The sequence below is a fragment of the Notolepis coatsorum genome (assembly GCF_963971535.1).
Source record: "Notolepis coatsorum genome assembly, contig: SUPER_8_unloc_1, whole genome shotgun sequence".
Taxonomy (NCBI): Eukaryota; Metazoa; Chordata; class Actinopteri; order Aulopiformes; family Paralepididae; genus Notolepis; species Notolepis coatsorum.
In genome coordinates, this window is record NW_028174873.1 from 1,824,489 (window position 1) to 1,835,703 (window position 11,215).

Below are 11,215 nucleotides of genomic sequence, written 5' to 3' on the forward strand. Positions count from 1 at the left end.
GTGCATAAAAAAGCTAACAAAATTCCTCCACAGGCTACTCACCCATTATTAGTAGAGCCGAGCGGCAGTTAAAACACTGTCCCTCCACTCATTCCTGAACTTTTTTGTTAAGTCCTTCTCAAACTAAACACCTACTGTATGTGCTGCTGAAACTAAACACCTACTGTATGTTCTGCTGAGACTAAACACCTACTGTATGTGCTGCTGAGACTAAACACCTACTGTATGTGCTGCTGAAACTAAACACCTACTGTATGTGCTGCTGAGACTAAACAGCTACTGTATGTGCTGCTGAAACTAAACACCTACTGTATGTGCTGCTGAGACTAAACACCTACTGTATGTGCTGCTGAGACTAAACAGCTACTGTATGTGCTGCTGAAACTAAACACCTATTGTATTTCTGAAACTAAACACCTACTGTATGTGCTGCTGAGACTAAACACCTACTGTATGTGCTGCTGAGACTAAACAGCTACTGTATGTGCTGCTGAAACTAAACACCTACTGTATGTGCTGCTGAGACTAAACAGCTACTGTATGTGCTGCTGAAACTAAACACCTACTGTATGTGCTGCTGAGACTAAACACCTACTGTATGTGCTGCTGAGACTAAACACCTACTGTATGTGCTGCTGAGACTAAACACCTACTGTATGTGCTGCTGAGACTAAACACCTACTGTATGTGCTGCTGAAACTAAACACCTACTGTATGTGCTGCTGAGACTAAACACCTACTGTATGTGCTGCTGAGACTAAACACCTACTGTATGTGCTGCTGAAACTAAACACCTACTGTATGTGCTGCTGAAACTAAACACCTACTGTATGTCTGAAACTAAACACCTACTGTATGTGCTGCTGATACTAAACACCTACTGTATGTGCTGCTGAGACTAAACACCTACTGTATGTGCTGCTGAGACTAAACACCTACTGTATGTGCTGCTGAAACTAAACACCTACTGTATGTGCTGCTGAAACTAAACACCTACTGTATGTCTGAAACTAAACACCTACTGTATGTGCTGCTGAGACTAAACACCTACTGTATGTGCTGCTGAGACTAAACACCTACTGTATGTGCTGCTGAAACTAAACACCTACTGTATGTGCTGCTGAAACTAAACACCTACTGTATGTGCTGCTGAAACTAAACACCGACTGTATGTGCTGCTGAAACTAAACACCTACTGTATGTGCTGCTGAGACTAAACACCTACTGTATGTGCTGCTGAGACTAAACACCTACTGTATGTGCTGCTGAAACTAAACACCTACTGTATGTGCTGAAACATCCTGATTGATTGAAAACTTTATTAACAGATTGCAGAATGGGTACAATACAGTACGGCTCAATACACACAATTGTTAAGGGGATGCAGACCAGAGAAAGACTTTTGTCTTGTTTACATCAGGGTCCCCCATTTTCAATTAATCATGACATTTATGACATACATACAGATATACAGTACTGTACCTGCATGGGAAGCTAAATGCAGCATCTGCCTGAATTGAGTATTCCAGCCAGTCAAATCTTCCATACCAGGAGCTACAGAGTGCACTGCAGAATGATGTCTTTTTCCCAGAGAAAATGCGTGTAGGAAATGTCTTGCTTTATTCTGTTGTTGGGCTTCTCAGTACCAAGATCTCTTGGTGCTGTAGTAGCCTGCAATGGCCCGTAGCTGCTCCTAGCATGAATGCTAGCAGTGTTGTTGTTGACATCAGAGCCCACGCTACTAGGGGGAGTGGCACTGCTTGTAGTCGTGTTATTATTCAGATGATCAGATCAGTGACAGTGCTGCTGTGGCCCGAACTGGCACATCCTCCCGCGCTGCCCGTTTTCTCACGATTCTCCGACGCAGCTGTCGTACTTAAAAAAAAAAGAAAGTCTGATGTCCATAATTATCCATTATATTTAGCTACGCTAAATGTTCACAGATGGCGACGCCGGTATGAGTACAGTACACACTACTCTGCCTGTGATTGGCTAGTACGTTACATTGGCTAGGTAGTAGCAGAGCTCCGACTGGGTAGTAGGAAACTAGGAATCAATGTAGGCCAATCACAGGCAGAGTAGGGCGGGTCATTTCGTAGTTCTTTGAGTAGGGTATATCTGCAGTGCCGCAGCCCTATACAGAGTTCTTTACCAGGCTCACGGAGGAGATAAAACTGGGAACGAGGTTAGTCATTTCGCCAGAGCGGGCACAGCTGACTCAGTGGGCAGGCCAGGCCCCCTAAAGCCCGCCCATGGCGCCGGGTCTGGTGTGTGTGTGTGTTCCTATGTGTGTCGCCCATCTCGCATGTGTGTGTTCGCTGCATGACAATGTAGCAATGTGTGCTACAAATAAAGACATGAAGATGGAACCGCTTCATGCACTGATTGAATAAATAACTATTTGCACTATTACCAGTATGGTATTGTTTAATAGAAAAGACAGAAGTTTACTGTGACCTAAACTATTTAATACTTTTGTCCAACAAAAACAACAACAATAATAATAGCCTAATAATAATAATATGGTGATGATGATGATGATGATGATGATGATGATGATGATGATGATGATGATGATGATGATGATGATGATGATGATGATGATGATGATGATGATGATGATGATGATGATGATGACAACGAAGAAGAAGAAAGTGATTTTCATAGTTTCTTCTTCTTCGTCATCACCACCATCACCACCACCCACTGGCATCAGCAGCCTCCCTCTGGTTCTCCCTGTGTCTGCTATAGAGCCGGGTGCTCAGTGTCCACAGCAGAGTTACAAGTGGTGCCGTGACATGATGCTGTGATCAGTGCTTTCAGCTGCTACGCCCCAAAACTGTGGAACACTCTCCTGCAGGTCATTAGGACAGCACACTCGGTTGGCACAGCTCAAAACATACCTTTTTAAAATAGCTTTTTATCATTTTATCAGTCTTATAATTTCCCTCCTTAGTTATGGAGTGATTGCAATTATTATTATTTATTTTTTGTATCCTTTTGTTTCGTTTTGTGTAAAGCACTTTGAGCTGCAATCTGTATGAATGGTGCTATATAAATTAGGGATGGGCATTGATCGCATGCTATACTCGAGTGATCGAGTATTACTCGGGAAAAAAATTAAATGATAATAATAATAATAATAAAAAAAAATTAAATTCTTTATTTATTATTATTTATCTTTTTACTTAATTTTGTTCATTCACGTATATGTTTAAGGAAACCAACAAACAGTTATAATCGTACACATACATGTGAAACAAATATGTAAAAAAATATATATAAATAAATAAATAAAAATGTATTAAAATTCCCCATAAAAATTATTAATAATTTAAGATAGATTTTTCTCAGCTACGAGTAATCGATTACTCACGCCCATCCCTACTATAAATAACGTTATTATTATTTTACATTTATTTTAACTTAAATAAAAACAATATATTTTAAGACTTCTAAAGAATGTCATGTTTTTAGACATAATGTCTATATTATTCAAATGGGAGCTAAATATATTATACTCATTATTATATTACATTATATTATAATATATAACATTACATTATATTATCATACATGTTATTTATATTATTCAAAATGGAACTCAAATATGTTCCGTTGTGATGTCACAGTATGATGTCACAGTATGATGTCACAGTATGATGTTCCGTTGTGATGTCACAGTATGATGTCATAATCAAACATTCTAGAACATTTGTGTATCTATTCAACAATTCTCTCAGAAGATCTCTGATCGCAGAAGACAAGTGAAGATCTCACTTGCTGTTTCTGGCTACTGGTCTGTAAGCTTGAATATATTCTGTAGATACAATTTAAAAATCCCCAAATGGAAAAGGAAACAATGTCCTGTACAATCCTTAATGACCTGCGTCTGGAGGGAAGGTTCTGTGATGTGGTTATTAAAGTCAACAGCACTGAGTTTAACACCCACAAGGCAATCCTGTGTGGCTGCAGTGCCTATTTCAGGTACGTTTAGCTTGGTTCAGGTTAGCTTGGTTCCGGTTAACTTGGTTAGTAAAAAGAATAGATACTATACTGTATGTCTACTGTAAAAAGATACTATACTGTATGTCTACTGTTAAAAATATACTATACTGTACTTCTACTGTAAAAAGATACTATACTGTACTTGTACTGTAAAAAGATACTATACTGTACTTCTACTGTATAAAGATACTATACTGTACTTCTACTGTGAAAATATATTATACTTCTACTGTGCTAAGACCCTATACTTCTACAGTGAAAATATATTACTACACAGGACAGAATGTTGCTTACTGTTTACTCATCAGATATCTATATACTCTGCGTCCCACAGAGCCCTCTTCACTCGCTGGAGCGACTCAGAGAAAGCAGTCTACAGTATCCCTGGGGTGTCAGCGGCTATGATGCAGCTCATCATAGAGTACGCTTACACACGCTTTGTGCCGGTGACCGCAGAGAACGTGGAAGAGCTTCTGGTGGCTGCAAACCAGCTTCTCGTCACTGGCATAATAGGAGCGTGCTCTGACTTCCTAGAGGGCCAGCTGTCTCTGGAAAACTGTGTCGGCATCTGGAGTTTCGCGGGCATCTACTACTGCCCTGACCTGAGGCGCAAGGCCCATCTCTTCATTGTGTGCCACTTTGAGGAGATGCTGCGTGTCTCACAGGAGTTTGTGGAGCTGTCCCTGCAGAAACTGGTGGACATCATCGAGAGGGATGACCTGAGCGTGAAGAATGAGGAGACAGTGTTCGAGGCCGTCCTCCGTTGGATCGACCACTTCCGTGAGGAGCGTAAAACACACATCTCTTTGCTGCTGCCCAAGGTAACTAATTTATTACTGTGCATTACATTAAAACAACACTAGGTTCCCTAGTACAGTGGTTCTCAAACATTTGGGTCCAAACCGTTCCCTAGCAACAGAATTCCAGTGAAACCATCTACAACCACTGCTTGTCTCTTCCCAGGTCCGCTTGGGCTTGATGAGGCCTGACTACTTCAGGAGCAACGTCTTGAAGAACCCTGTGGTGAGGGACAGCCAGGACTGCAGGCCCCTCATCCTCAGCGTCCTGAAACCCCCTGGCTCCGACAGGCTCCCAAACCCCCTGACGCACCCACGCCTGCCCCAGGAGGTCCTATTGGCCATCGGAGGCTATAGTGGCCGCAGCTTGACCAATGGCATGGAGGCTTACAATATCCGAGCCGGTGGATGGATGGACGTGAGCCTTGAGGCGGAGAGTCCCCGGGCCTACCACGACACCACTTATCTCCACGGTCAGGTCTATTGCGTCGGCGGCACAAACGGCGTAGAGTACTTCAGCAGTGTGCGCAGGTTCAACCCTGTCACTCGCAGCTGGCTGCCGTCGGCTCCCATGCACTCACGCCGCTGTTACGTCAGCGTGGTCGCGTTGGATGGCTGTATCTACGCCATGGGAGGGTTCGACGGACACGTGCGACTGAACACCGCCGAGCACTACGAGCCTGAAACCAACCAGTGGACAGTGATTTCACCCATGCTGGAGCACAGGAGCGACGCCGGCGCCGCAGCCCTCCACAGCAAGGTGAGTGGAACTGAGGGACACAGGGTGGTAGATGAATCCAAGGAACGTTCACATTAAAAACTAAGCGATTGGTATCATTCAGAATCAGAAATGTCTTTATTGCCAAGTAGGGATGGGTACCGAATCCGGTAATTAATGATAAGGGTATCGACCGAATCACGTCGGTACTACCGAGTACCGATTCACGTGAGATCCACCGGTGACACATTTCGGTAATTTTTTATGTCCAATGACGTCAACGTTTTGTTTAGCGCGAAACGAAACCTATGAAGTGTGCATGTTCTCTCAAGCTCGTGTTCCCCGGACATGGAACACCTTTCTATCCTGTGCCGTCCGTTCCACCTCCCCAGGGAGTTCACCGCGGTCATCATGACCGCCGTATATATTCCCCTACAGGCGAATACGGGCAAAGCGGAAACCGTGGGTGGACAGTACTATTAGAGCAGCTCTGAACTCTCGCACCACCGCCTACAACCTGGGTATAAGGCTTCAGTCTATACTCTACGCAAGGCTGTTAAACTTGCTAAGAGGACATATGCTGACAAACTGGAGACACAAATGGCACAAAACGACACAAGAGGATTATGGCAGGGACTGAAGACAATAACTGACTATAAAGTCAGCGCCCCCTCAATGGGGAGCGACGACGCCTCCCTCGCGGACAAGCTCAACACCTTCTACGCTCGGTTTGGTGTAGACAGTGGCGCTGCTGGCTCTCCGGCTAGTGACGTCACTGGCGCGCCGGCTGTTGTGGAGGGGGGGGGGCAACCACGGGGACGCGGGGACGCTCTCTCGTTGTCGGAACACAGTGTGAGAAGAGCATTTATGCAGGTGAACACCAGGAAGGCTGCTGGCCCAGATGGTATAACAGGACGCATACTCAAGTCCTGTGCCAACCAGCTGGCCCCGGTGTTCACCGCCATATTTAATCAATCCCTGGCGGAGTCAGTGGTCCCTGCCTGCTTCAAGATGTCTACCATCATCCCTGTACCGAAGAAACCCTCCCCAACATGTCCAAATGACTACAGACCGGTGGCACTCACCTCTGTGGTCATGAAATGTTTCGAGAGGCTGGTCAAGGACCACATTTGTGCCTCCCTCCCCAGTGATATGGACCCTATGCAATTTGCATACAGGACAAACAGGTCCACCGACGACGTGGTCTCCCAGGTACTGCACAGCACCCTCTCTCACCTTGACCGTCAGAAGGGGGGCTATGTGAGACTGTTGTTCATTGACTACAGCTCAGCGTTCAACACCATAGTCCCCACCAGACTGGTGGACAAGCTGATCGAGCTAGGTCTGAGCTCCGCCCTGAGCGCCTGGGTACTGGACTTTCTGAGCGAAAGACCCCAGGCGGTCAGGGTGGGGGGTCAGACCTCCAACACCATCACCCTGAGCATCGGGTCCCCCCAGGGCTGTGTTCTGAGCCCCCTGCTGTACTCATTCTACACACACGATTGTGTGGCCAAGTTCAGCTCCAACTCCATAGTGGAACGCTGGTGCCAGGACAACAGCCTGCTCCTGAACATTGGTAAAACCAAGGAGCTGATCGTGGATTATAGGAGAGGACAGCAGGAGACGCACACACCACTGATGATTAACGGGGCTACCGTGGACAGGGTGAGCAGCTTTAAGTACCTGGGGGTCCACATCTCAGAGGATCTGACATGGTCAACACACATAGACACAGTAGTAAAGAAGGCGAAACAGCGCCTCTACCACCTGAGACAGTTAAGGAAGTTCAGAGTATCGGGGAAGATACTCCAGTCCTTCTACTCAGGAGCGGTAGAGAGCATCCTGACCGGAAACATCACTGCCTGGTATGGAAACAGCACGGCACAGGACAAGAAGGCCCCACGGGTATTGCACTACCTCCCCTGCAGGTTCTATACAACAAGAGGTGCAAATCCAGAGCCTGCAGAATAATGAAAGACCCCCACCACCCCAATAACAGCCTGTTTCAGCTGCTGAGGTCAGGCAGACGCCTGCGAACCCCAGCTACTAGGACAGAGAGGCTTAGGCTTAGCTTCGTCCCCCAGGCCATCAGAGTCCTGAACAATGAACATTGAGTACCACAGAACACTGAACTATCCACACATAAGCACACATGAGCACACACACGACACGCACGCTGTGCACGCTCACACACTAGCAACACTTTAACATGAGCGGGCACACACTCATGCGCACACACTCACACTTATTGCCAAAAGGAAAGGCCACTTTAAATCAGTATTAGCAACAGTAACAGTGTATTGCACTACCAAAGCTACCTAGCATGTCCTATATGCTCTGTAAATAACTATGTACAGATACCGATTTTGATGTCACACCATGTTACCTGTTACCTGTTACCTGTTATTGCACAATGTTTTTGTATTGGATTCTATTATATGTTGTACCCACTGTATTGCACATCGTTGCAGGCAAGACCACACGCATTTCATTGTATACTCGTATGCCGTGACAAATAAAACTCTTGACTTGACTTGACTTGACTTGCACATTCACACGCACAATACACCCTTACCTAGGATTTGACTTTATTCAACAACAAAGCAGTCGGGGCAATGGCAAGCCGAAAAAGTGTGGTTACACTTTACAAAGCTAGATGCAGACAACGCTTGCTGCACATTTTTTACAACTGAGGTAGGTAGATTTTTTTAGACTAAAGTACCAGAAAAAGGTACCGTTGGGTACCGGTATCGATTCACAGGTACCGGTACCGGTACCGGTTCAAATGTGAACGGTACCCAACCCTATTGCCAAGTAAGCTTGCACATACAAGGAATTTGTCTTGGTCCTTTGGTGCATCAACATTAACAGACAATTAAAGTAGAATGAAATAAAATGGAATATATAAACTAAATTAGAATATTCTTTCTTATTACAGGTTTACATCTGTGGTGGCTTCAACGGGGCGGAGTGTCTGCTCACAGCTGACTGCTACAGCCCAGACACCAACCAGTGGACTCTGATCGCCCCCATGAGCTGCAGGCGTAGCGGAGTGGGAGTCGCTGCGTACGGAGGACAAGTCTATGTGGTAGGTGCACACGGAGACAAATTCTTTATACTAGGTATTTTTTATATAGATATGTAGAAGATTTTGATTATTTAATGGCAGCCTGAAACAAACATGTTTCAGAACAATTTATGTTCCTTCCTCAGTGTTGATGGCTAGCCATCAACACTGAGGAAGGAACATAAATTGTTCCGAAACATGTTTGTTTCAGGCTGCCATTAAATAATCAAAATCTGTGAGTGCTGGTCCAAGCGTATTGCTTTCTTTTTCTAATATACTCCACGGGATTTCAGCACCCAGTGTTATATTTATTGTTGTTTATATATTTTGTGAGCGCTAAAACATTCCTCTCATGTGTCCTGTCCTCAGGTGGGAGGGTGGGACAGAGTAAACCACCTGCGTAGCGCGGAGGCCTACAGCCCCTTGACTGACTCCTGGCGCGCCCTGCCCACCATGCTCACCCCCCGCAGCAGCTTTGGCATCGGGGTGCTGGACGACCTGCTCTTCGTGGTTGGAGGCTACAATGGCTTGAACACCATCTCCAACGCAGAGCGCTACGACCAGAGCAGCGACAGGTGGACTGTAGCCGAGGACATGAAGATCCACCGCAGAGGCCTAAGCTGCTGCATAATGCATGGCCTGCCTAACATGAGGCAGTACGCCGCTCCCTGTGACACCGTGCAGTGACCCCTGGAGGAGGAGGAGGAGGAGGAGGAGGAGGAGGAGGAGGAGGAGGAGGAGGAGGAGGAGGAGGCAGCGGGGGGATCCATCTAAGAACCTTAAACATTTATTAGACCAGTCCAAAAGAAATCATAAGAAATTAATAAATTACTATCAGCCAAAGGTGGTGATGTTTCTTTCTTCTAGTAATTCCGACAATATCTGTTTTTGGTTTGTGTAATGCACATAATATGGGCACTTTTATCCATATGGTTGAGCCTGTTAGGAATTGCACCGCCAACCCAAGCAGATTGCAGATCACTCTCTCTATATGGAGGCTACCATCTCTCCTCACTGAGAGATACTGGACACCTGACAAACACACACACACACACATACATGCAAGCACTTGGTACAGTAAGACAATGATTACATAGTAAACATCAATATACATATACACACATAAGCAAATACACAAAAGACGGCAAGCACACACACACACACAAACACACAGATGCAAATGCACATGCATGCACATAAACACACATACCAATGCATACACATATGAACATAGTTTGTGTAAATAATATGTACAGTATACAGTATAAAATCCTCACTTCCGTATTCTTCATTTCTGTGAATAAATCACAATCAGTGTGTTGGTTTGATCAAATTAACTCTCAATGTGGGGTCCTTAACATGAAAACTGTTGTGAAGGATCAGATTAAACCGAATATATATATTTATTTATGGATATATATTGAATAGTATTTGTATATCGTTTGATATCCCTTGTATATTCCTTGTACATATACACGGAATATCCCTTTATTCTACTACAGCCCATAATAGTTCATTCTCTTATTGGACAAAAGGACCAGGCGCCAGGGACCAGCCCCTGGCGTTCAAGTTCAAAGGTACCGACGAGACATGCCCTTACTAGCCCCAGCTCCGCGCAGGAATACGGCTACCGAAAGCAGAGCGGCACTACTTGTCCACCGTGCATATAAATATGGCGCAAGAAATGTAGAATTCCTCTTAGTCCTTTACCCTTCTACCCAACTAAGTAACAAGACGTGAAGCCTCACCCCACGATACCGCGTGCGGTGTAGTACGGCCTGTTTGGCCTTAGAATAGCAGTGAGACCTCGTGCGAATTAATAGCTGAATTGCCAGAGTTTGGCACCGTATTTCTATTAAGTAATAATAGTCTATTATGTATGGTGCATCGTGCGGTTAGAGTTCTAAAGTGAGCAGCACCCCCATCGCTTCCTCGTGTTATCTAGAGTCTTAACCAGGTTGGGCAGACCACGCGTGGTGCTTTCATCCGAGGAGTTCTAGGCGAGGACCGAGTGGACCTGCACATTGGATTACCTACCCCGACGACTGCTGAGCCCTATACGGCATGGAATATCTATTTGCTTTGGTGCTTTGATTTGTGGAGCGGATAATCGCCAACACCGGTGAGTGTTGGATTTACCCCGAGAGGAGCCAAGGTGAGACGGCGCTCAGACCAGACTGAGGTCGCCTCGCTTCTTCTTCGTTGTGGACCGACAGCTACAGCTGTCGTCTACAAGAGAGCCCAAGTGTATTCATCTGTGGATCAAGATTCTACGGGCACTGTGTTCTGTACCTGAATTCTCCCTAGAAATCGTTGACCAGACGGGATACAGCCGACGGCTCTCCTACCCCCCCTACTGGCTTACAACCGGCAGGACCCTTTACAGTATATCCCGCTATAATCATTAAGTGCCATCGTTATAATTCCCTAAGAGCCAGGTTGTATACTTGCTTCCTGCGTAACCAGAGATTGGACATTCAGTGTTGATTTGCCTACGAATACTCATTTGCCTTACAAGTGCATTCAAATCATAAATGTAATAAGTAACTATTATATGTACCTTTTGCTATATATTAAATATTTGACTATTACCTTTGTGTGGACCTGATTTCATATGTGGGAAAG